We start from the raw sequence: 27320 nt of genomic DNA on the forward strand, positions 1-27320 counted from the left end.
ATGACATCCTTTTTAAAATCAATTCAAATTTGTCATAAAAGCAGTTTATGACAGAACATGTGTTTTAAAATCAGTAACCCTGAGATTATTTAAATGGTAAATCACTTCAATGTCCTGGGTTCTGGATTATTGCATAGAGAGAAATTAAATAGAGAAAACCCTTTTCTACATCAAAAGACATGTGACATAAAATAAAAATTAGTAAATTATATAAATGTCCATGAGTAAAATAAAATTGTATAGGTTTTATACAAGTTGTATTTGCCTGGTACTCTTTTATTTTAACTTAATGGTAGTGAGGTCATTTTACTTGGCATGTGATGAGCCTTTGGAGATAGCCTATCTCAACAGAGGAGCAGTGCTAGTTACCAGGGAACACAGGATGTTCTCTGTTGCTTTTCTGGTATTCAGTCAGGTAAGCATTAATGTTGCAGATGGAGCAAGGCACATACAAACTCTGAACGGAAAATGCATTCAGCACTTGAGAACATGCATTAAATTAGAAATTAGCTGAAATACTTCAGTGTTCATGTCAATAATAATGTGATAAACAGGGTGAGTGCTAGGGGAAAATAATAAAAGACAGCCTTAAGAGAAAGCCTTATAAGTTTAATAGAGGTGACAAAATTTGAAGGTCACATATTAATAGTTCTCCAAGTACATTAGTAGAATTCTAAGCCTCACATGAACCTCAGTGTTAAAGGCTAAACTTCCTAACTAGATGAAATATCTCTTACAGTATTTATTTCCCTGTGCTTTGCTGAAGTGGCATTTGGTAGGGTGTTGCTTTTATTGATGACGATGACAATGACAGTGGCTAATATCAATGACGATGACACAACTGTGCCTTAGTAGGACCATCATCCTTGATGGTCAGAGAGGGAAAGCATGAAAAGGCAAGAGATGGGGAATAACCTTGGAGGACACTTACAAGTAATCTTAAAGATATGTAAAGCTGCATTTTGATAAATTCATTGGGTAGAATAATAATGCTGTATTTCCAAACACACATAGGAGTCAAAATGAATAGATTGAAAGGCAGAGATTCTCCCCCCAGCTGTGCAGGGATCATCAGACCATTATTGAGATGCTTATCCTCTGCAAAATGGTTTGTGTTGAAATTATTTTTTAAGGGCATCATTTCTTTTAGAAAAACTTCATTACTAATTTGCCAATTGAATATCCCATACGATATTGAAAGGCGTTAGTGAATATAGAGTGAGGATTTTGATTTAAAAAACATGTGCATCCCCTGTTGTTCAATAATAATAGGGATGAATAACATCTACTTTAGGTTTTCAAATGTAATTTATGATGATAAGACTTTTAGACAGGGGATGGATGAGCTGATGGATGATATACATATAGTTGAAACTCAGGTAATGATTGTGACATGTTTTGCATTAGGTTATGATAATCTGAAAACAATCAAAGTAATATTTTTTTAAACTGCCAAGAAGGAGAGTGAATTAATAAACTCTGTTATAACAAGTGCTCTGATTCTCATAGTGTACATCTTCAGTTCTGGCTTGGCAGGGTCCCTGTCAAACAGAACTCGGCCAGTCAAATCTTCAGCAGCGTTGTGGGGAGGGGCCATGTTTGCAAAATTTTAGGGTTTGTCATTTAATAACCTATATATCGTCTCTACAAAGAGCAATGATGACAGAAGAACATGAAAAAGGTAGAGAAGTTAACTCTTGGTTTATCCACTGACTCATTTCTATAATTCCTTCAACTCTAAAGATACCTCAGCTCAGTTCTTCAGTGATATATTTTTTAATTTTTCTTAATAGATTTGTCTTTATCACAACCATCACTAATCATTACATACTTTTGTGCTTGATAAAGTGTATATTTTTCTCATTTCCCCCCATACTTCTGTGGGAGGGAACTGTGGCTGCTCTTCTATTCCTCCCACCCTGGCCAGAGGACATACCTCTCATAACTCTAGGAAAGATTTTGTAAGATTTTGTAAGTCTTTGCAGGCAGCAAATAGCACAGACATGCACAATACCTGATGAGCTCAGAACATGGTATGGTGAGTTTCAGTCAGCATGACTGTTAGGAAGGAGAATCAAGAGAGAACAAACTGGTCCAACTAATAGATGTTGTTCTAGATAGCAATAAGGTAGCACAGGGCACAGTAAATTCCAAAGGTGTACCTAGCTAAGGTACACCTTTGTTCAAGATGATTTTCAAGATGTTCAAGATGATTCAGTCTGGTGGAGAGCACATAGGAGCTGAAATAGAGAAGTCAATCATAGGAAAAAGGGCCCCATATCCCAACTAGAGTTTAGGGCCAGGCTCTAACTTTAGCACTTTACACGACTTTTAGAGTAAACTTGGTTTGCTCGATTATGAGCAAACCAAGTAGAATGTAAAAATGCAATTCCTTGGTGGATATTGATTGTTACATACTGGGAAAGCAGTGTACAGAGAAACATGACTTTAAAAGGGCTAAAATTTATTAAAAATTCCTCTCCATGATTTCTATCTAAGAATGTAGGGGATGGGCAGAGAAAGGAAATATAAGTACTAAACTCCTTCCTGTCCCAGTAAAGCTTTGAGTCTAGGTGGCAAGGTCATCTCCAGCCTGGGAGGAATTGTCCCACACTCTGACCATTCAGGACCTAGGTAATATTCTCTTTCTGCATTGACATCTCTCTAGTCATATAAGAAAATGCTCCACAGAGTTCTATCCTCCTTCATCAACACTGGAATCACCGGCTCAGAACTGGACATAGTCATTGCCCTTCTCCTATAGATAGTCTTTGGAATGTGGAAAGAAGAAAGTGCTTATTCCCTCTTTTTGGTCACAGTCCCCTTGGCTATGGACCTTTGATAAAGGATAAAATGTTAGAAAAGTTAGGAATCAAAATGTTATTCTCCTATGAATTCAAAAAGATACATGTACCCCTATTTTTCTTGCAGCATGATTTACAGTAGCTGCAATAGATATGGAAGCGACTCAAATGTCCACTGATAAATGAATGAATAAAGAAGATGTTGAATATATAGACACTGGAATATTACTCACCCATAAAAAGAATGAGATTTTGCCAGTTGCAACAACATAGATGGCCCTAGGAGGTATTATGCTAAGTGAAACAAGTCAGACTGACAAAAACAAATACCATGTGATTGCACTTACATGTGGACTCTAAAAAACAAAAGAAGCAGACAAATAAAAGCAGAAACAAAACCATAAGTACAGAGAACAAGCTGAAAGTTGCCAGAGAAGAGAGATGTGGGAAGAGGGCAGGGTGGCTGAAGGGGAGTGGGACATACAGGCTTCCAGTCATGGAAAGAAAAAGTCACAGGGATGAAAGGTACAGCACAGGGAATATAGGCAATGGGATTGTAATAGTGTTGTATGGTGAGATGGTAGCTACATTTGTGGGGAGTACAGTAAAACATACAGAGTCCTCAGATCACTAGGCTGTACACTTGAAACTAATGTAACATTATGTGTCAACTATACTTCAGTGAAAAAACCAGCAACAAAAGAATGTCATTTTCCATGAGACAATAATCTCTGCAATAATTTACAAATATTAATCACATCAGTAGTGAATAGGATAGTAGTTCAACCACACCATCATACTGATATAGTACATATATACATCATATAGTAAGTTTAAAGGCTTGGTCTAGGAATTAAACTTCCTTTTTAAAATGGTTTCAATGGAAATATGAGTTCCGAGTTTTAAACGTACAACTTCTGAAGAGTCTTAGAGAATTATCTGTTTGTTACTTTTATTGATGTTAATTTGTTTTATATTAGACTTACTATGGTAGTCCTCACAATGGTTCATTAAACAACTAACAGAAAAAAAACTGCTGCCTTACACTTCTTTTTTCCAAGGACCTCCACAAGACCTCTGAATAAAAGTGTAAGTCCAAGGACGTGTGCCGGCAACCAGGCTCACTCCCACATGCAAGTACTTTGGAGACAGTGAAAACAGCCTTGCCTCTCTCACTTTTAAACCCATGAGACTAAAAGAAAAGAGAAAGCAAGGAATCAAGTCTGAGGTCTTTTATTCAACCCTATGACCTATGATAACAAAAAGAAATCCATTTTCTGTTTAGTGAGACCTCATTTCCTAAAAGATAAACCTCCTGTATATTGAAATGTCCTCTATCCCCCCAGGGCATATGAACCCTAAACTCAAGAGTGTTATTGCTGTATATCCTTAGTATATGCTCTTTGGAAAGTCTCTTAACATTTCCGTGCCTGCCTTTGCCCTTCTGCAAATTAATCTTGTAATACCCATTTCGAAAGAGTGATAGGGAGCTTTTGACATGTGTAACAAGGACTTTGAGATCCTCAGATGAAAGAAGCCTCAGATGTACAAAAGCATTATCCTTGTTGGATGTGCGTTTTCTCCTATGGTCTAACTGAGGGGAGGGATTAGGAGAGATTAATTGTGCATATGATCTGTCTAATCGGTTAAGGAGAGCGCAGAATGCTCGTGACCTTCAGGAACACCAAATAAAACAATATGTGCCAAGGCAGTTTCCTAAGTTGAGTTTATTGTTTTAGCAGAGGTTAAGCTAGTGGAGAAATGGAAGTGCTGAAGTTTTGAGACAATACAACTGAGAAGGAGTGTAAAGGCAAAGGCCATGGAAATGTGCATGCTTATAATATGAGTAAATTCAGCAACATTAGGCCTTAAGACAAAGATTTTTAAATGCCATTTTCCTCCTTATGTGAGTGGTGTGCTTTGTGGTGTAAAGAGATACAATAGTTCTGATCCACTGCCCAAAAAATGGGTTAAGGAGAAAAGTCACTAGCTTTATCTCCCCAATCCCTACATTCCTCAGTCATACTAAGATTCAATAATAGGCACTTGGTTCCTCCAGTCTATTGAGAGGGACGTATTTCACAAATAGAAAGAACTTCCCTTGAAGAGAGAGCATGATTATTGTTATCAAGGTCAATAAAGTTAGAAATTGTTAATCACAAAGACTTTAATTTGCATTGTGAGTCCTGCCCTTCAGCTTTACAAGCTCTTTGTAAGTCCATCAACCAATCCTAAGGAGGAGAGTAATGTGCTTTCCTTGGCTTGGTGGATATTGCAAATGTAATTGCTTTTTCTACCATCTAATAATCTCATTGTCCTTTAACTCTTAATCATGCTTTACCTATTCGTTTACACATGTGATTTTAAATTAGATTATATTATGTCAACACTAGGTCAACAGGATACTAGGTTGGGGGCAGTAGATGAAACCCTCTTTTTTTGCTTCTTTCACATGTCCCAACTATAACGCTGCACACTCATTCTGACTTCTTTGTTTCTTACGCCTTAGGTATCTCAGGCTTCTGAGTCCCAAATATTGTCAAATTTCGCATTTAATGCTCACAATGGTGTGTGAAATTTTTTTCTTTGATTTACTATATTTAGAATACCTTTTCCCACCATATCTATGTACAATGGGAAAAGGTGTTATCCTGGGCAAACCAGAATACCTTTAATTGAGGTGTTGTCTTGAGGGGTCATGTGTGAAAAGATCTTGGTAAAAAGAGTGGAAAAACAAGTAAATTATAAATATAGTTGGTAAGTATAGCATCTGTTTACATTTTACAGCAGGTGCCAATATTGATCACTTAAAACACAGGACTTGACTTACCTGTAGAAATATGGTGGATATTTATACTCATGTTCTACATGATACAAATTGCTTATATCAATTGTTTTTACAGAATAAATGAAGGAGTGCTGTGCTCTCATATATTAGCTACATAACTAACATGATACTCAGAGTATCAAGTAAAGAGGAGCTGATTGTCTCCTGAGACATGCATATGTGCGATTCTTGCATGACAAGATAATTACTGCCAAGCAGCTGTCATTTTAAGAATTTACTTTCTCCTTATATTTTGCCAGTATACAAATATCTATATCATATGGGGTACCTATTCCTAGGTATCCTTTTACCTTGCAACATTTGTATAAACCATATCCATGTCATAGATTCTATATGATATAAAAATTATGCATAAAACTTTAGAGTTACAAAATGCTTTTATTTATTTTTTGTGCTTTAAAAGACTTTATTAGGTAACATGGAATTATTCACTAAAGTAGCTGTAGTAATTTATTCTCCTATCAGCATGTAGAGTTTCTACAGCTTTGGCAATATTTGGTAGTAGTAATAGATTTTAAAAATTTCTTTCCCCCCTAACATTTTTAAGAGATTTTCTTAAAATTTAAATTCAATTAGCCAACACAAAATGCTTTTAAATATTGTATATGATACCTCCAAGATGTGGAAAGGCAGGGAGCACTGGCTTATAGACAAGTTCTGAGTTAATTCTATTTTCATTAGATACAGAAGCTGTCTGTATACCATGTCTTCAGGTGCAAATGCTCCTGCTACTATATCATGCTGTTTCTCAAATTGTGAGGCTAACAATGCAATGGAATTTTTTTTTAAGATTTTATTTATTCATGAGAGACACACAGAGAGAGGTAGAGACATAGGCAGAAGGAGAAGCAGGCTGACATGCAGGACTTGATCTCCACACCCAGGATCATGCCCTGAGCCGAAGGCAGATGCTCAACCACTGAGCCACCCAGGTATTCTCAGTATGATGGAATGTAATGGAGAAATGGATATTAAATAGGGACAATTAACTGAGGTTTTTGGAGGCTCCAAATTGTTCTTGTGTAAAGGAGTCAGAGGCTTGTCGCTATTTCTGAATCTAAGGGGAGCCAAGAGCAAAAACCTCTCCTCCCCCTAAATTACCAATTTTATAGAGACCTAGACATGTGGTGACGATCTAAAGAGATAATGGCAATGGAAGCATGTTCATAAGCGTTCACCTATAAATAAAAATATGGGGTCATTATCATAATTATGTTATTAACAAGATTATAAAATGGATATAACCATACTAACGGACTCCACAGAGGTGCTGTGAGGATTAACACAGATATAAGACACCTCAAATTCTTATCACACTTCCTAACTCACTGTAAACTCTGAGTTATATTATATTTTATCATCATTATCATCAGTAGCATCACCAGCATCCTCATTGTTTTACTTGAGGATTTTAAGATTTTAAAGTGTAAGGACTCAGATATCAGACATCAGTTTTAAAGGTTTATTCTGGATCAGAAGTACACATTTAGGAGAAAAGAAATTGTGATGTCATATTATTGAGTAAGCTCAAAATGCAAAAATCAGAGCCCAAGAGAACAAAAACATACGGAATGAGAGTAAAGAAAGAAGCACTGGTCTAACTTATTTGATTCATGGATTAACTCCAATTTGTCCAGCGAGCAAAAACCCTTATCGAGTACTACTATATTTATCAGCATAAAGACAGGATGATGAGGAACTCTGTGCTTTCCCCAGACAAGGCATCTTAACTAGTTCACATCTGACTTCCAATCTTCATGTCAACTAGAAACAGAAGGACTTTCTCATACAGGTTTCTATTAGGGCATTTTCCTCACACTCACTGTGTACCAGGAAAACCGTGGAGAGGCATTGCCCCTTCTTCTAGGTAGGCCTCTCCCTGGGCCCTGCACTGGGGTTCTACTCAGTATGAGCTGATTGCTATTATTATGGGGGCCTCCCAGCCTGAAAACAGCTTCTCCTACTCTAGGCCTGCCAGTCCTGCTATTAATGTTTTACTTATCTCTGTTAAGTGTTGCCCTCTCCCCACTATCTTCATTAGAATGCAAATTATACGGAAATAAATATCACATTAAATAAGTGTGAATACATTTATCAGATCAATTTCCCTTTATAAGAGAAAACAGACAAAACAGAGTGGTTGGGGCTTCGGATAGAAAGAAGTCACTGACTGGAGGTCAAGGTTTTTTTTTTTTTTTGAGGTCAAGGGTTTAAAAGGAGAGTTTACTTAACCTTGATGCCAGATCTAAGGTAATGAAAAAAGTTGGCATTGTCGTCCTAAGCCACTGTGTCTGCTGTTCAGTTTTTGTTTTTTACACCTCTGGGCACGGTGGCCTTATTTCATTCCCTAATGCTACAGATCCATTTCAGAGTCCAATGAATAAATGTCACACTCTTTGCTTTCTGGTTATGGAACTGACTTCAGTGCCCTCCAAAGATACAACAATCAGCTAGCTCCCAGCATTTATAGGAATGAAGTATGTATTAATGAATATTAAATAATAAGATAAATTGGCAAGTCCTGAGTCATTTTGATTCATGCAAGCTATAATATTTTTATATATCCATGTATGTTTATATTTTAAGGTACATGAATCAGAATGCATAAGAACGCTTATAATTTATCTTGATTCTTAATATTTATTAATGTATAATACTAATAAATTTTAGTGCATACACTTGTAAATTTTTAATATATATTTGTACTGAGGGTAAGTAAAGTGAGTAAATATTAGAAATAAAAAGAGCAAAATGATAAATGCAACTCCTTGTACACACTAGTTAAAGTTTGTTTTCTGAATGTAACAACCTTGCAGTGTCAAAGTAGTTTTTAAACTCTTTTGTCTTTCCATTCCTGTCCTATTTTTTCTGTTGAAGTTACTGCAGAAACGGTGATTTTTTCCATCACAGGGGCAAAGACTAAGGGTGAATTAATCTAGACCTTGAAATTGTTGGAGCAGCTCTCTATAGTTTTGCAGTTTGGTTCATGCAAAAAGGCAAGTCACATGGGTGATCAGAGGCTCAGTGTCCTATTTCTGTGTTTTTTTTTCCTCTTCTCCAAATTCTCTTCTAATGGCACTCCCACTGAACCCAAATTTTCAGTGGACAGGTAACAGAGAGAGGGACTAAGGACATTTAAATTTTATTCAGAGACAAAGAGGTTAGAGGACTTTGAATGGTTCTTTGACCTCAGATTCTTTACCCCCTAAATTATGAATTGTTTTATGAGTGATGGAGAATGAGATTTTTATGTATATCTAAGATATCCAAATACAAATGTATACATTTGTAAATTTTAGCTGTAATCTCTTTGCCTAGGAAGACTGCATAGACAGTTAATCCAACTGGGTTGTGGGTATGTGTTTGGAAGAATATGTCCCTCTGAGGCAGGAGACTAAATGGTTAGAAATGCCATATCAAGGCACCAGTGTAACAAACAAATGGTGCTATCTCTGCATTGTAAACAAAACTTGGTAAGTCAAATCCTATAGCTAAACTTATTGCATGTAAGAACAACCGGAGTGTATTAATACTGGTTTCTACTATTCTTTTAGAAATAAGAAAATGGGCATTTACAGGGAGTAAGTGATTGAGTGAGGATATGAACTCAGGTACATTAATTCCTAGATCTACTTTTTGGTTTGTGGGGTGAGTCCATGATAAATGAATAGATGTTTGATATGCTGTCAAGTTCTGACTTGAGATAAAGATAATAATTGTAAGATAAATTTTAAAAGGATTAAACTATATGGGTTCAAATCACATTTGTGTGTGGAATATATTTATTTATATCTATATTTATATATAAACATTGTATTGATAGTTTCATGCTACATAAAGGAACATATCATACATAACCATATCAAAATACACTAGCTCGGGGATCCCTGGGTGGCTCAGCGGTTTAGCACTTGCCTTTGGCCCAGGGCACGATCCTGGAGTCCCGGGGATTGAGTCCCAGCATGGAGCCTGCTTCTCCCTCCTCCTGTGTCTCTGCCTCTCTCTCTCTCTATGTCTATCATGAATAAATTAATAAAATCTTAAAAAAATACAATAGCTTATTACACAACTCAGTATTCATTATATCTACAATGTGCCAATCATTTACACGACATCTGGGACACAGAATAGTAGATGCTGAAATGTAGCACTGACCCTCATGCTAGCAATAATGACAACAAAACCACAACAACGATATGCACACCTTAGTCTACATTCCAAAACACTTCCACATGTACTGTTTGTTACTTGCAAACCTGATGGCAACTAGATAGAAGGTCATTATCATCCCCATTTTACATATATGGCAACTGAGATTCTTGACCAAAGCGATATGCAAGGAAGCCAAGAACTGATTCATACTCAAGGTTTTTAAATGTTTGTTTTGATTATTATTACCAGATCACCCATCCTTTCTATATCAATAGCTGTAGCATTCTATGTTGATCAAGAGGAAAGACGCATAAATGGAAAAGTAAACCACACTTAGCAGATCCACTTATCTTTCTAAACTAATTCAGTAAGCTCCTTTCTATACTCTTACTTTGAATCATTAATTAACATCATATTCTTTACCCCCTAAATGATGTCTTATTCTATAAGGCTAATGGAGGACAACACTTTGATGGATATCTAAGACGCCCAAACCATGTGAATATTTGTAAATTTGAGTTCTCTTTTTTATAGGAAGAATTATAATTTGAGAAAGGACATAATTTTTGTAAGGAAATGTATGATTTCCTTTGCTAATGTATTTCTAAAAGCCAGAAATTATCTCTTGGCTTTTATAGATATTGGCCAGAATACACACGCATACACACACAAAGTACATGACCACACATCTCTATATACATATACACACACAATATTGAATTGCATGGTAGAGCTCAGTTCTTTTAACTCTTAAAGAACTACTTTCTCATTCATTTGCTGACTAGAACCCTCTAGAGGGTGACAAAAGAGTTGCTGTATAGTTATCCTCAATTCAAACATATGGCTTGGCATTGCTTACAGTGACCTTGTGTTAGCTCTTAACCAGCTTTGCCTGGCCAGCCAGCCAGTCATTCTTGACATCGCTATGGTCATAAGGGTCTAATGCCTCCTTAATGATAACCTTCTCTCATTCCTGGCATGTTAATGGCCTCACCTCAGGAGACAGCTTCACATCTTGGCTGAGACACAAGCTCCCTTAGCTTAAAAGATTAATCAGAAGCCTGTGGCTAATAATAGACTGCCCATCCCACTCCCATTTTGTGCCTGACAACTAGAACAGGTTGATAAGTGTTATTATTGAGTCATACACTTGGAATCATCCTCAAAAGGTCATTTAGTCAATCCCCCCTCCTCCTAGAATAACTGCATGGAAGCCATCCCAATAACTGACCATTCACTCATAGTTGATTTTTTAAAAGCTCTGTGTCCCAGCTAGTCACCCTGGGTTTCCCTTTGCCAGAAATCCGGGGTGAAAGCAGAAACAAGGTTATAGACATGTAAATAATAGTGGTGCCCAGGTGTTTCTTTTCTTCTTTTCAGGCATTATAATAGCAAAATGGGTACCTATTGCCCTGACTGCAGAAGGCATATGGGTAAATATCTCTCCCCTGGGAACAGAAATATGAATTTTGAGAGCTCATAAAGAGAATATTACCAAAAGTCTTCCCCTTAATTTTGTAGATGAACAAAGTAAGGTAGAAAGAGAGCCACGGTCTCACAGATAGGGAATTTTAACCTACAATTCTGAAATTTCACAGGAAAATAATCTACATATAAGAATAAATAGGTATGAAAAAGTTAAGGCTTTTTTAAAAAATATTTTATTTATTTATTCACTAGAGACGCACAGAGAAAGAGGGACACAGGCAGAGGGAAAAGCAGGCTCCTCGCAGGAAGCCTGATGTGGAACTCAATCCTAAACCAGGGATCACGCCCTAAGCCAAAGGCAGATACTCAACCACTGAGCCACCCAGGCATCCCAAGGCTTCTTAATTTTAAATAAAAACAAAAGTTAGTGACAAAATGTGTTGAGACATAATTTTGTCAAAGGTGATAATCAGAGTGGGCTTAGCTTGAGCAATGTCGACTTCACTATATCACACACCTGCCCTAGAAACAACCAGTTTCAAATATGTAATATAAAGTTTGTCTTTCACTATCCATGGCTATTCATGTAGGTTTAATATGCCCTCATATGAAGTTTGAGAATAGTGTTAGTGGTGTGAGGGGGTGAGAATTATTTTTGTTAAGTATAAAAGTAGGAAGGCAACAAAGTTGCCTCATTTGTTTCCAATGGCTCACACCAAGAGGGAGCCACTTTACTGAAAGTTATGCCAATATATGTGTGCCATAACTCATTTGTGCCATAACTAGTTGGTTATGACTATAAACAAAATTCCTAGGTAAAAAGATCCATCCTCTTTCTCAAAGATTTCCACTGAGGACAGAGCCAATTATCCCAGGACAGAAATTCTTAGATTCATTAAAACTATATAACCTTCTTTTGATTTTGAGTAGCAGTGAGATTACTGATTTTCATCACTCATCAAATGTCAGGGTTTAACACCTGCCCTAGCACTTGCTCTTTCTTGTAAACCATTATGCCACTGACTCTCCCTGAACTCAGCCTTATGCCTGGAACTAAAAACAACAAAATGGAACAACTCAGAGAATTACATTAACTTTAAATTATTACAATAGCTGTAGTTAACAATAACATTTGTTATAGGTTAAAATGTGTCCCTCCCAAAAATTTCATATTTTGAGATTCTAACTATTAGTACCTCAGAATGTGATCTTATTTTGAATAGGGTCTTTGCAGAGAAAATCAAGTTAAAATGAGGTCATTAGCGTAGGCCCTAATCCAACATGACTGGCATCCTTATAAAAAGGGGAAATGTGGACACAGAGACATTGTGAAGAGACATAAGGAGAAGAGAGCCATGTACAGGTCAAGAAGAAAGGGCCCTCCCTCATGGCCTTCAAAAGGATCCTGTCTGACATCTTACTTTGGTTTCCAATGAGGCAATAAATATCTGGTATTTAAACCACTCAGCCTGTGGAACTCTGTTATGGTAGTCCCAGCAAGATAATACAATATGCTTATTACATTTGAAAAATATTCAGAACGAGTAAATATCAGTGTTGATGTAAACCCAGAAAGATTTTCTTTTTTCCATTCTTACTAATTTTACTAGATCCCATGTCTCTCTAAGAAGAGGAATATTGAATCAGAAGACCGGATTGACTTTCTTATATGTTTTGTTAGTGTACAAGGGCTCCCTGAGAGAGAGAGGTGAGGGAAGGGGAAGAAGCCCATTAGTGGTAAAATCTCATACAGCCTGATCATATGGGGCTCTCCAGAGTTTAAAAGAAGCTTCATGGTGTATCCTAGGAGAAGGCAGGGGATCTGCCCTTCTATAATATAATCCATCAACAGTCAGTCACTAGCTAAGGCTTTGGAGATGGGGACACTTCCAACTTTCAGTAAAGTGGTTCCCTCTTGGTGTGAATCATTGGAAACAAAGTAGCATCACTGATGTGAGCCATTGGAAACAAAGCAATGGGAGAGGGGAGCTAAAGGCTCACGGAAATGGAACAAGTGATCCAAGTGGATCTAAGTGGCATGACCGTAGATGAAATAGCTACCATGACTACAATAGGTTACATTTTTGAGGATCTCTCTATTTCTTGCTGAGAAAAGTAGTGATTATAAAGGACTATTACATGGGAGTCTTTGAGACCACCATTCAGTTATTCTATAGGAACTCTTTCACCTAATAATTCTATTCAGTTTTGATTTTGCTTTCATTAATTATGCTTACAGAGGAGTAAACAAAATATATGTGTGCCATTTTAAAGATAATAATCAAAGAAAATCCTTGTGCATTTAAAACTCATTTAGAAATAGAATATTATGAGTAGCTTAATTGCTACTCTTGTATCCTTCTCTGATTATATCCTGCTCCTTCCTCAGGAGAGAACATGCTGGGCTGACTTTTTTGTTGATAAGTCTCTCCTTTCTTTAGTGTTTTCATCTTTGTTTGTATCCCAAAATGATGTATTGTTCCATTTGACCTCTTTTTGAACTTGACATCACTTTAATTATACAATATATATTCTTGCAGAAGATGCTTCTTTGTCTAAGATTGTGTTTTTTAGATTCATTTATGTTGACAACTGCCAATATATTTTATTATATACAGTTAATGTGCACTATGGATTGTTTCAAGCTTTTGCCATTATTAAAAATGTTCCTGTTCTGATGCACCTTTCTCTGGTCACACTTATGCAAGACAATTTCTAGGGAAACATCTAGATGTTGGTGATGAGTCCATCAATTCAATTGCAAATACTTGATATGCAAAGACTTTTTAGCCATTCTGGTGGGTTCACATCTGCATTTCCCTAATAGTGACTAAGTGAAACATATTTATATGTTTTTTTGGCCTTTTAGGTTTCTTCTTCTATAAAATGCCTGTCCAAAACTCACTGAAAATTTCTGTTGAGTTATTTTCTAGGAGTTATTCACATATTTAAATAGTCACATGTGGTAAGTTTTGTGTATTACAAAAATCTTCTCCCAGTTGGAAGCCTGTTTATTTGTCTCTTTATGGTGTTTTTTGTTGTTTAAAATATAAGTTATTATAATGTAGCTAACTTTATTTTTTCCTTGATGGTATCTTTTTGGGTCATTCTAAGAAAATCTTTTTTTTTTTTTTTTGAATGAGCTCAAAGAGGTAGTCTCTATATCATCTTTTAAGAATGTTATGATTTTGTCTTTCACATTAAGCTCTTCAATTGACCTGTAAATGATTTTTTAAATGACTCCTTATTTCTTTAAATAGTTAATGAAGACCTGATGGCTTTCAAACTTAAATTATATCATACACCAAGATCTCCGTTACACGTAATCCCACAAAATGAAGCTATGTTTTAAAATACCTTATCCTTCCACAATGATGAATTATACCTCTGTTATCTCTACTGCAATCCAGTTTCTCTGCTTTCCTTAAAAGAAGAACAGAACTGCCAATGCTTGTCTGTACTTTCTGTACTTAGTAAGTTAGGCAGTTGGTTAATTATTCTCTCCCTTATCCAGAGAGCATTTATGGAGGCTTTCCTCTAGTTGTGTTCTTGCTAAAAAAGCAAACTGAGTTTTTTCCAAGGTGAAGGAGAATTAGAAGTGAAGAAAATCATTAAGATTTGCAAACTCTAATATATATTTTCATAGAGATGAATGACTTTCAGATGGCATTTTGATTGCTCTTTTCTACACACACACACACACACACACAAGTAACAAAGGAGAAGGACAGTCCACTTTTATGTTATATATCTTTCCAGGACTCCAAAGGATATTGTCAGAGTAGTGAGAAAGTATTATTTTCCTTCCATCCTGACCTTATATTTAAAAATTATCATACACAGTAGCCAACCACACTATCACTTACTTTTCTGGAAACTAGTAGAATTGACATAATGAATAGTTCCCAGTTGATATTAGCTGACCACAAGGCATTAATCAGTAACGTAAATGAGGAATAAAATCACTGAATTTATTTTTAGAGACCTAAACAATGACAAATCGTTGTTCCTCAAAAGCACGAAATGAAGGATAATAAATGAGCAAAGGAACAATTGGAAGGGTGAATACTACATAGCTATATAAAAGTAGGTGAACAGTTTTACGAACTAAAATGGTTCTATGAAAAAGATGATTTACCTGCTACAAATGTTACTACTACTATTAAATATTCAAGTGATAGAATTTTGCTTTTCAGAGCTCTTGTTATGGTATTTTTACCAGTAGAAGTTTCATTTTTTTTTTTATAAAAAAAAAAGTAATTTATGGAGCCTTGGTATTTTAAAACAGAAGTTTCATTTGATCCTGGGGAACAGAACTAAAATATTCCACAGAAAGATGGAAAAGAGAATAACTTAACCCAATGCCTCTTCATTTCTTTTTGTTTCTTTAGATTCCCGAGTATTGAAATGCTTATCATTATTATTATTACTTGTTTCATCTACTGTATGCTTATCAAAGTAAGTTTCTCTGTCACAGCTGGAACAATCAAGATTTCTTTTGTTGCTTATAATAAATAAATACTCAATTGTGAGAATATCCTCAGGGAAAGTTCATTAAAAACGAAATGAAAATGCTGAGAAATAAATGGTTATTGTGATTGCACTTGTTTTGAAATAATATGCAAAAATGTAATTTGCCTCCGTAATGTCTGGAATGCAAGGAAAAAATTTAAGATGGAGAAATGGAAAAGACGATGCATTTATTATGTTATTTCAATTATCATTTTGTTTCTGAGGGTGGGAGAGCTTAGATTGAAAACACTATTTTGGAGTAAAATGTGAACATAGCTAACAGGGAAAAAGGGCAAAGTACACAAATGGGAATATTAAGTGATAAATAGATAAAATTGGGCACTTCTCTAGCATTGCTTGACAGATGCTTTTTTAGATTTAATGCCTAGCATTTGGATTTTTCCCTTTGTTTTGTTGAAAGTCTCTACCGGCAGCCTTGTTCTGCTGTTTCCCAGGTTATTTTGCCTTCTCCTTGTTTTGGCTCAATGACAAGTAACAATTAACCAGTCAGGGAACATTGTAATAGAGATGTGAATGGCTTGAGGTAAGTGCCTGATATCAGAAAACAATTCTCTAGGTAAAACAATCCCTTTCAGGGATTCAGGAGAGTGAAATGAAAATTAACTTCACTTTCCTTCAGATTTAATTCTCCTTACTTGTCCTCATTCCTCAAGTTATTTTCTTTTTTATGTCTCCAATGTGGATTTGCATGGTAGTTTTGTTTTTCTCAAATTGTAAGGGAAGGTAGAATTAAACAAAGAAAACAATTAAGACAAATAGATGGTGTGAGCCGACAGGTTGGAGAGTAGAGGAACCGGAAAGAGATGACAAAGGGAAGGCAAGGAAGATCTTCAGATTCGGAAGGCAACAGAGGCCACTAAAGGACAGCTAACGATACAAGAATAATTGAATTCAAAGCCAGTGCTGCTGCTCCTGTCCAAAGCTCCTCAGATTCCTTCTCCCATTTGCATTTTACCATCACGGTCAGCTACCTCATGCAATTGTTCAAATCTAACTCTTTCTCATTGTCACCAAATAGCCAGTGTAGCGTACTATGCACAAGCAGATAGCAATCTTCGACAGAATGAGAATACATGTAAAAAAATTTACTTACTTCACTTACACACACACAGGCTGAGAACACCTCAGGGAGAGGAAATTAAGGAAATATGTGAGTTTCTAGTTACTGTGAGGAAAATTTTGACCAGTAGTTTGGAAACTTTCAAAAATAATTTCCTGGGCATACAGTCTTTAAAATTAATGAGAGGGATACCTGGGTGACTCAGCCCTTGCCTTTGGTTAAGGGCGTAATTCCGGAGTCCCAGGATCGAGTCCCACATCAGGCTCCTTGCATGGAGCCTGCTTCTCCCTCTGCCTCTGCCTCTGCCTCTGCCTCTGTCTCTGCCTCATTCTCTCTCTCTCTCTCTCTCTCTCTCTCTCTCTCAATCTCTCTCTCTCCCTCTCTTGAATAAATAAATAAAATCTTTAAAGAATAAAATAAAATGCATGAGAAACCACTCCTGGTCAGGGGATGGAGGTGGCACATTTAGATGAAAATGACAGGGACCAAAGAAGGAGACAGAAAAGAGACAGAAGAGAGAGACGTGTGGATGTATGAGACATGTCTTCTGTACATACTACTGAGGAAGGCACACGATATGTTTAGGCCGCAGAAGGAAAACAGCATGAAACACATATTCTCTCAACCCCAAGAAATTCTAATGTGTACTACAGTTTATTTTACTACTAAAGAAAAGACTCATAACTTTAACTGGCAAAAAAAGTGGATGAGAAAAGCTACAAGGAGATCAGAGAAAGATAACATAAATAATTCTTGAGCAGGAAAGAAGAGAGAAAAGATAAAACTTGTTCCAGGGTAATGAAAGAAAGGGATAATGGGAAAGTGAAAAAATGTAATGCATAGTGCTCTGGAAATAATACAAGCCAAGTATTTGGATAGGAGCAGTTACTGATTTAAATCTTCCAAAGGATGAACATGATTAGAATAGTCCTATCCATGGCTATCTCCATGAGGAGATGTTGTGAGACACTGTCAGCAAAAAAGGTGAAAATTGCTGGTAGAGATCAACTACAAAATTTTAAGTAACCAATAAATGACTTTAATTAGAAATGATCTCAATGAACTAGCTTGCATCATAAAATCTGGCATATAATTGATGCTCAACAAAGGAGCGATGAAATCAATGAATAAATAAATGAATAAGAAAACAAGTCAATGAACATAGCACCTTAAAGGAAAACCAGCCTAGTGACTATGGACGCAGAGAAGTGGCCTGGAGATAGGAAACCTTATTATAGGAGGCCATTTCAGAAAACCAATGAGACATAAGTGCAGTGACAGGGAAAGAAGAGACTGAGAAGGAATTCAAGGGACAAAAGGTACTGCTCCCTAGGGAGTGCTGTATAAGCCTTGCTATTTGGAGAACGAATTACTTTAAAAGGAATTGCAGTAAGTTAGATACCATAGACATAATGTTTACTGACACTGAAAATGTGTAGGTGGTCGTTTGAGATACACCTTGGTGCAAACTCTAACCTGGGGATCTTATCATAAAAGGCAAACATACAGGTTGACTATGACCATGAGAACAGATGATGTCTTATTGAAAAGGGAGAAGGAAAAAAAAAAAAAAGAAAGAAAAGGGAGAAGAGAAGAGGGGAAATCTGAGATAAAGGAATATACTTAATGACACATTAAATATATACTGATTTCCCTCATCTCCAAGATGGGAAACCCTCTGCTGACTGAGCAAAACAGACTGGCATGGATTTATTGTTTGCCATGTTTGAGTAGAGAGGTGTCTTAAGATACAACAACTTCAAAATTGTTATTGATTAAGGACCAGTCCTATTGTTCGCATTTGAGCAAATTTAGGGTAGAGAAGTCAGTTATTCTCTTTACATTATAGGCAAGATTCCTGATAGAACTATGAAGAACATTCTTTTTGAGATTGTTCCTTGGAGAAACCTGATTATCTTCATTTAATTGGACTTACCTGTGTTGTGTGTTCTTAGTTTGATCTCTCTTTCCTCCCATTTCTTTTTTTTTTTTTTCCTCCCATTTCTAAAGCAAACAGACCGACTCCCTTTTCATAAGCACACATGCATAAGCAGACTTCTAGTCAGAAGGACACTTTATTTTTTGGATATAACTTTTTAAAAAATTCAAGTGACTAGAATTAGTTTTTTTTTTTTTAACGGTAGCACTTACTATATAAAATTCTATAAAATTTACTTTAAATTCTTTAAAGAATGCAATGCAAACCAGTATCAGTGGTCAAATTAAATAGTTACAATTATTAACCAAAAGAAATAGTCACAGTATTGTTTTTATAATCCAAGGTCATGTGGTGGTACTGGTAGTAGCAACAGAGTGTGTGGGGTAAAACTCTTAAGAGCTTGATAATACTTCAAGTCAGTGAAATATAACGATAACAAAAAAAAGGAAGAGATAATATTTAATTTTGGGGTGAGTGATCACAAAATTTAGGAGTTAGAAACAGTGTTGCCAAGTATTTCTGAAGCCTCACTTTTCTTTATTAATTCCCTTTCCAAAGTTTCCCTGCCTGTGTGTTACCACTGAATAAAATATTTTAGGTGGCACTCCATTATTGTCATTTAATCAAGTCTGCCAATTAAAAAGAACTCTCTGTTAATTATTAGGAGAGCTACACAGAAAAAAAAATGCCTGGAGGTTTTGAATTGTTTGTTTCCTTTTTTTCCATGTTATATTTAGCTGTCTGGACTAAGTATATTTAAGTTGGGGCTTATTATTATAAGTCAGAAAGTCACCATGAACTAATTATTTTCAGTTCATTTATGTGATTAATGTTGAAAACTTGGAAACTTGTACATACCTTGAGTTGGCTCCAATTAATCAATGTGGAGAAAATAATTCAAGGTGCCCCCAGTCTTATTTCCAAAGCAGTGAAGTGCTACTAGATTTCAAACATGTTATTAGTTATTCTGGCTGAAATGAGCACATCGACACTACAGACTCCTCTCATCCCTCTCACCTGACTCACTGTGGAATGCAGAGGAGCTTTGAATAGAGATAATAGATATTTTCAGTAGATTCTTCTCAGATATAGGACTACAATATCCATCCTTTACTGTGATGTCTCCATATCAAGGAAGACACATTTCTTCAACCACAGGATCCAAAGGTGTTCACTTCATTACTGTTACTAAACTCAGGCTTGGGCCAGACCTTCAAATCCTTACCCTTTGACAGCTGTTTGGTGGTTTATTTAGGACTTCGATGGGCAGTCTCAGCACAGCAACTCCTGGACAAGTGTCAGCATCTCCTCCAAATCTCTGTCATCCTTTACCTTAATTGGCTCCATTAACAGGTGTTCTCAGGCCAAAAGATGAGGATTCAACGGATTCATCACTTCCTGAGGCCTAATGTCAAAGATAGCGTTTGGAACACACTGGGGGTGAAGCAGAAGCTAGGAAATATGAAAAGATCTCACAATCATTTGGCTTTAGCTGGTAAAGTGTAGCAAAAGAATGGATTGATTTGAATTTGAACTCTAGCGTTGACCTTAATGCCAATATAGGCATGTGATCTCAGTTTCTTGTCATTTCCTGTGTTCTATTTGAAAAGATGCCAATGAATATATTAATGTTACTACTAACTTCTAAAATAACTTTTGTGCTTTTATCATATCAAACATTATTTACTTTGCTTTTCATAGTACCGTATCACTAACCCTACTTTAGTGCTGAATAATCTGAAGGTCAAAGAAATTAAAAGTCTTGCCAAAAATGTTATGGATCAGAAAGTAGACTAGTAGTTGCTTGGGTCTGGAATGGGGATGGTAATTACCTCTAAATGGGCATAAGGGATCATATTGGGGTGAGGAAAATATTCAAAAGCTGATTTATAGTGAGTAATACTAACTTGTATATTTACCAAAATTACTGTTGTACACTTGACTAGTGTGAATTTTATGATGTTTAAGATATACCTCAATAAAGATACTTAAAGAAAAAGTTGTAGGGCACCTGGGTGGCTCTGTTGGTTAAGCATCTGACTCTTGGTTCAGGCTCAGGTAATGATCTCAGGGTGGTGGAATCAAGCCTCACATGCGCTGAGCACAGAGCCTGCTTAAGATTCTCTCTGTCCCTCTCCCTCTGCTCCTTCATCCCTCAAATAAATAAATCTTTAAAAAGAAAAAAAAAGGAAAACTTTTTACTGAAAGTCACATCATTCTACTCTAACTCCAGGTGCTTGAGTATGTACCCCAATGCAATAAACTCTGGGAAACCACTGAAGACCTGGTTCCCCTCTTGTCTGCTGTAGAATGTTGGGCAATTTATGGAAGTTTTTTGGGAAGAAGCTTCTTCGACTCTAAAGTGAGATCTCTGGACTAGTTATGTGTCTTGAAGATCTTGAATTAATTCCAAGAGTATCTAAATGAACAAGCTGTCCATGAATTGATATACAATGGTCTAATATCAGTTTAAAAATATAATTCTGGAAGGACATTTGATGAAGACTATTTCACACATAATATTAAATGGAAAATACTGGTGTTGAAGGCAGAACTCACATTCTGCTGTCCTTCTTTTTTCAAGCCTAAAATTAAAAAGGTCCACAAATCTGTACAACTATTTAACTCTATGCAACAAAAGCATCAAGTGTTGTTATGTGGTTTACTTAGTAGTTTCACTAGTAACTTAATATTTACAAGCACCCAGAGGATGGTCCTGGGATGCAGTTAGATTTCTCGAATTTCTACAAAGAATACTGATCTATAGCTGCACAGCAGTATGAGGAAGTGAGAATGATTTTTAAATCCATTCTAAGTTATAAACATTCTCTTTAACAGTACTCCATATTAGAATGAATAAAGATATAGGAGTAATAAAAAGGTGATACTTTTTCCTCAATCAAAATTATATTTAAGTCAAGTCAGTATCGTACATTTTCTTCATCATTTTCAAATAGGATTTAATTTAGGTAAATGCAATTTTTATCTCATATTTTCATTTCCAAATATGCCCATTTTCTGGCAACCCGGTGGCTCAGCAGTTTAGCACCACCTACAGCCCAGGGCATGATCCTTGGAGACCCGGGATCAAGTCCCACGTCGGGCTCCCTGCATGGAGCCTGCTTCTCCCTCTGCCTGGTCTCTGCCTCTCTCTCTCTCTCTCTCTGTGTCTCTCATGAATAAATAAATAAAATCTTTAAAAAATATATGCCCATTTTCTAAAGCGAGGCACATCCATTCTGATTACATGAGAAATATTATGGTTTTCATAGGAGTAGGTGTGCAGCAAATAGGACTTCTTACCTGCAGGAAAGAGGGAGGAATACTCTGAACCTCAGTGAAGGCAGCAAGATCATGAACAAATCTGTGTGATGCCAAATATTTGGGATGAAAATGAACATCTAAGACACAGTGATATTTGTACTGTATCTCTGGAATTTTAGCCATAGAAACATAAATAACAGGATTGTAAAAATTGTTCAAATTTCATTCAGATTTTAATTTAAAGAATACTTTGAGAACAGTCCTCAGATGTAAAATAACAGCCAGATTATGAACTCATGTTTAAAATATTCCCCTATATAATATATAAAGTATCGATTTTATAAACACAGTTACATATATCCCTAATTATTACCTCTGCTATCTGAAGTTAGCCATATGAGTTATTCATAGAATCATTAAGTCCAAATATACTTTGTGATTATTTTGCCCAATCTCTTACCAAAATAAAGACTCAATCATAGAAATGGATATTTAGATCCTCTTTAAACGCCTTTAGGGAAAATGAACTCACCAACTGTGAAGGAGGTCAGGCACATTTTGACTTTTTTTATTTTTTAGATTGTTACTCCCATCAAAAATGACATCTATTTTGTTGGGGCACCTGGGTGGCTCAGTTGGTTAAGTGTCCAACTTTTGATTTTAGTTCAGTTCATGATCTCAGGGTTGTGCAATAGAGCCTCACCACGAGGTCTACACTGATTGTGGAGTCTACTTATTTCTCTCCCTCTGCTTCTCCCCTTGATTGCTCTCTCTCTTTTAAATAAATAAATAAATAAATAAATAAATAAATATATTTTTAATATGCCTATTTTGTTAAAAAGATATGGTTTGTTACTAATAGTTAAGGGCAAACAGAACAACTCTGCACATTTTTCCCGAAGTGGCAGATTTCTGAATACTTGAAGATAGTTGCTCTTTTCTAGGCTATATACTTCTACAATAATAAACCTTTTCTTACATGTTATCTTTTTTAATCATAGAAATATTATGAAAGCTATGTTTCATGAATGTGTATAAGAGTAGTGGCAATTATATGGTTATATATTCACAGGCAAAGAAATAAAAAAGTAATCTTATTTTGACATTGTATCAATTATAATGGGCCCACAGGTTGCCACTGCACCACAGAAGTGCAGAGAGAGCAGAATGGATATTTATAAATATGTGAAATAAAAGGATAAAGCAACTAGGAAACCAGGAGATAGAAACACTGAAGAAGGTTACCATCTCTAAACCTCAAAGGGCAAGATTAGAGAACAATAACTAGAATCAGAGAGTAGTTCTAAGAAAAGTTCATTTTAGCAAGAACTTCCTATTTAAAAAGAGAGATACAGACAAACTTCAGCCCTGCAGGGAAAGACATGGCAAATAAAGTCCCAGAATCACTCTACTCTTGTTCTCCAATGATCTACCACTGGCCTACCATTGTCCAGACTCAAGGAGAGGCCTAAAGGCAAGAGAGTCCATTGAGGTCAACCTCCTGCAATTCAAAACATGGCAGAGACAGAGGATATTCTCAAAAAAAAAAAAAAAAAAAAAAAAAAGAAAGTGAAAGAAAGAGAGGAAAATAACTAGCACAACTATTTAGATTTTCTATTAATTCATTGATTTCCTTTTTATCTTACATTCTTCATGCATCTCTTTATTAAAAAATGTCTTTTCATCCCAATACAAAATTTATTCTGTCATTTTAAGATTAAAGTCCTCAATGAAACTCTTTCATATGATCACAGCCCATGATCTAAAATATGGAGAGAAACTTAAATTTTTCAAATACCTTTTATAACTTCATCACATGTAGATACAATAATTTGATGAATAGGGATGGAAAGTATCATGATCTTCACTTAAAAATGAGAAGAGTAAAATCAAGGTAGTTAACTGACTTGTCTGAGATGAAAGCAATGATAAGAATATAACTCTCTCAGTTTTCCTTTGTCTACTTTCTTAAAGGCTCTTACAAGAAACTTGGAACAAGGCTCTAAAGGCCTTTATATGCATACTCAGAGAAGCATCATTTGGATGGTGGGAATTTAATCTACATTACATTATCTCATATACTCAAGCTTTTATTTGTTCAACAAAAATGGGTTGTTTATAGGAATATATACATTCAAGGCTACTTCTGATAAAACCAATGTTAGGGTACTTGCAACGTACTAGGCTTTATGGTAAGCATTTTACCATCTTACCTCTTCATATCATGTCACAAAACATGGTATTTACTATCAGTACATACACAATATAATGAGAAGACCAACTGTCTAGTCAACATCCACTCTGGTTTTTCAAACTAATTTCAAATCACTATGTTCAAATAAATCCATACATATGTACATAAAATATGGCTCCCATCTAGATAAGTTCCTTTTCTATTGCCTATTCATCATCTCTATCAATCAAAGTTTATAATCCAGAAACCAAAAGTCCTTCTAGATACCATCTCTGTCTTGCCATTTATATCCAACTCATCACCAAATTTGCTTCAAGTAATGGTTGTCTTATTAATCCCTGTTCTTAAAAAAAAATTCTGTTCTTTACTGTCTCTGTGACCTACAAAACTTCTGCTAGTCTTTGGATGGCTTCTAACCACATATTTTCAGAATTTCATTGCCTGTCGTGTAGCCTTAAATCCTCAGTATTACATAAAATAGAGGAGATGATAATCATTGGAAGTGATTTATATAAACAAGATATCTTTTCGTTTTTAAAAAATAATGGAATTTGTTTTAAACTAAACATCTGAGTAATAAGAATATGTATGTCCTAATGATTCACCTACTGAGGCAGGAGCTGTGCAGTGTCAGAGAGTTCACAGAGGATTCTAACTCATCTTTTAAAGACAGAAAAATAATAGAGCACAGAGACCTAATTTTTCTTCTTTCTTTTCTGCAGTGTCAAAAGCCACTTAGTATATTGTGAAAAAGGTTCTTAAAAATCTTACTAGCAGTGATTAATATATTTTAACCTGATATTATCAGAATACTTGTCTTCACATAGCATGGCAAAAGAACTGTGCTAAGTCTCTCCTCTGGAAAATATTGTCTGTAGTTCCCAAAACCACGTGCCAGAAATCTATCTGGAGTTGATCAGCAGACCCTATTTTAGGTTCTAAAAGGAAGAAAGTTCTGTGATCAATCAGTAAATGATTGCCTGACCTTGTGGAAAAGGCTTTTCTCTTTCTTATACTAGAACAGTTTAATTCTACCCACAGTTAATTGGGATTTCATAATACAATTAAAACTGAAAGAAGTTGAAACCTCTTACAGTGTTGATCTGAAGAGGAATGTTATTCAATGATATTTTGCTGTAAATGGGAAATAAAACGAATTCATAGTAATCAGCTCAGAATGGGAAAATTAGTTAACATTTGAAGGAAAGTTTTACATCTTGCATGAAATAACCTGGTTTATTATAAAACTAAATGTCTGTCTTGTTGAATTGAGCTCTCTGAATAGGTATCTCAGGAGCCTTTTGAATTGCCAGAACTGAAACTCATAAACATTCATTAATAGAATACTTTGGGTAATATTTTTCCCTTTTCCCAAACATTGCAGTTTCTGTAAAAAAACATTTTTCCATCTAAGAAAGATATATCCTAATACTGGAAGCAATTAAGGAAAGTATAGAAATACAAGTTTCAAATGGTATCTATAGTTTCCAACTGGTAGAGAAGTAATAGAAGAATTTTGTGAGGAGTCTGTAGTATTTTTAGTCTGTCAGGATAAAGAAGAACAGAACATAAATTGTTTTATTTCCTTTACATTTTAATTCTATTTTTGTCTTTCTAATCAAAACTAAATCTAGAAGTGTAAATTCCTATACATTAGAAATGTTGACCTAAGGCTTGAACACTTTTGCGAAGAAAAACTGCTCATGCTTCATTGCTGTTGAAAACTTTCAAAGTAATTGTAGAGTTTTAGGAAGAGATCCATCTGACTATGGCAAATAAAGGGTTTGGTTATTTGTGGCTTACCACTGGTCTTTAATAAGTCTTCTATATATATATGAAACTTGGAGATAGCTAGACTGAGTGTGGTTCTGTAGCCTGCTTCAGTGCTTCCCAGGTTGGGTTCACATGATGGGAGATAGTCTGAAAAATAGAACTTTCATGAGGTTAAGAGAATCACTAAAGAGCGAATGTTTTACAAATGGTAGAGGTGGGGCTATAACCTGCTGAAAAACAGTCCTCAAGTTTTCCCATTATTCCTTGCAAATAGATACCACTCATTCTTCCATTCCACAAATAGTGATGAGTGTCAGTGTGTGGCACTTTTCTAAATGCAAAGGATACAGCAATGAAGAAAGTTCATAAAATCCCCTCTTCCTGATGCCTGCATTCCGAACAGGGGAGACACGTAAAATAGGTAGTGTAAGTTCTGTAAATTGTTAGTATAAGTTCCGGTACATAGTGGTATGTGCTAAAGAGAAAAATCTGATTAATTGGGAAGGGAAATTGAGAGTTTGGGGCAATGAAATTTCAAACAGAGCATTCACAGAAGGCCTCAGAAAAAAGACGGCATTCAAATAGAGACTTGAAGTCAGTGATGAACAAGCCTTGGGAATAACTGTGAAACCCAGTCTAGGCAGAAAGTGAAACACATGTAGAACCTCTGAGTCAGGAATGTGCCTGGTAAGTATCAGGAAGACCAAGAAGCCTGGTGTAGCTGGGGAACCTGGTCAGAGAGGAAAATAGAAGAACCTTTTCATACTCTTGTCAAAGGAAATTCACCGAACTCAAGAGTAGGAGGAGATGCTACAGGAGAACATACTCTGAATAGAGAATGTCATGATCTGACTTTGTTTTAATGTGACCACTCTAGACTCTGTATATAGTTTTGAGAATAGACTCAGAAGAGGTGAGGGAGAAAAACAGGATGCCTAGGTTGTAAGTAATCACTAGAAATTGGTTCAATTGGTTTGATTGGTTTGATGAGATTTGGAACAGAGGAAGTGGCAAGGAGAAATTGAACACTGGATATATACATTTTTAAATCATTAGGATTTGCCGAATCATTGAATGTGGAAGATAAGATAAGGAAAGGAGAAAGATTCAAGATCTTTGACTGAGTATCCAGAAGGACATAGTTGCTATGAATTGAGATGGAAAGACTGTAAAAAGAGTAAATTTAGGGTGGCAGAACAGTGGTCCAGATTTGTATATGCTAAATGTGAAATGCCTCTTCAACTTGAAGAAGAGCTGTCAATGCAAATTTGGATATGTGCATTTGGCATTCACAAGAGATTAGGCTAGAACTATAATTTATAAGT

Source organism: Canis lupus, chromosome 6, assembly GCF_048164855.1.
Source record: "Canis lupus baileyi chromosome 6, mCanLup2.hap1, whole genome shotgun sequence".
NCBI lineage: Eukaryota > Metazoa > Chordata > Mammalia > Carnivora > Canidae > Canis > Canis lupus.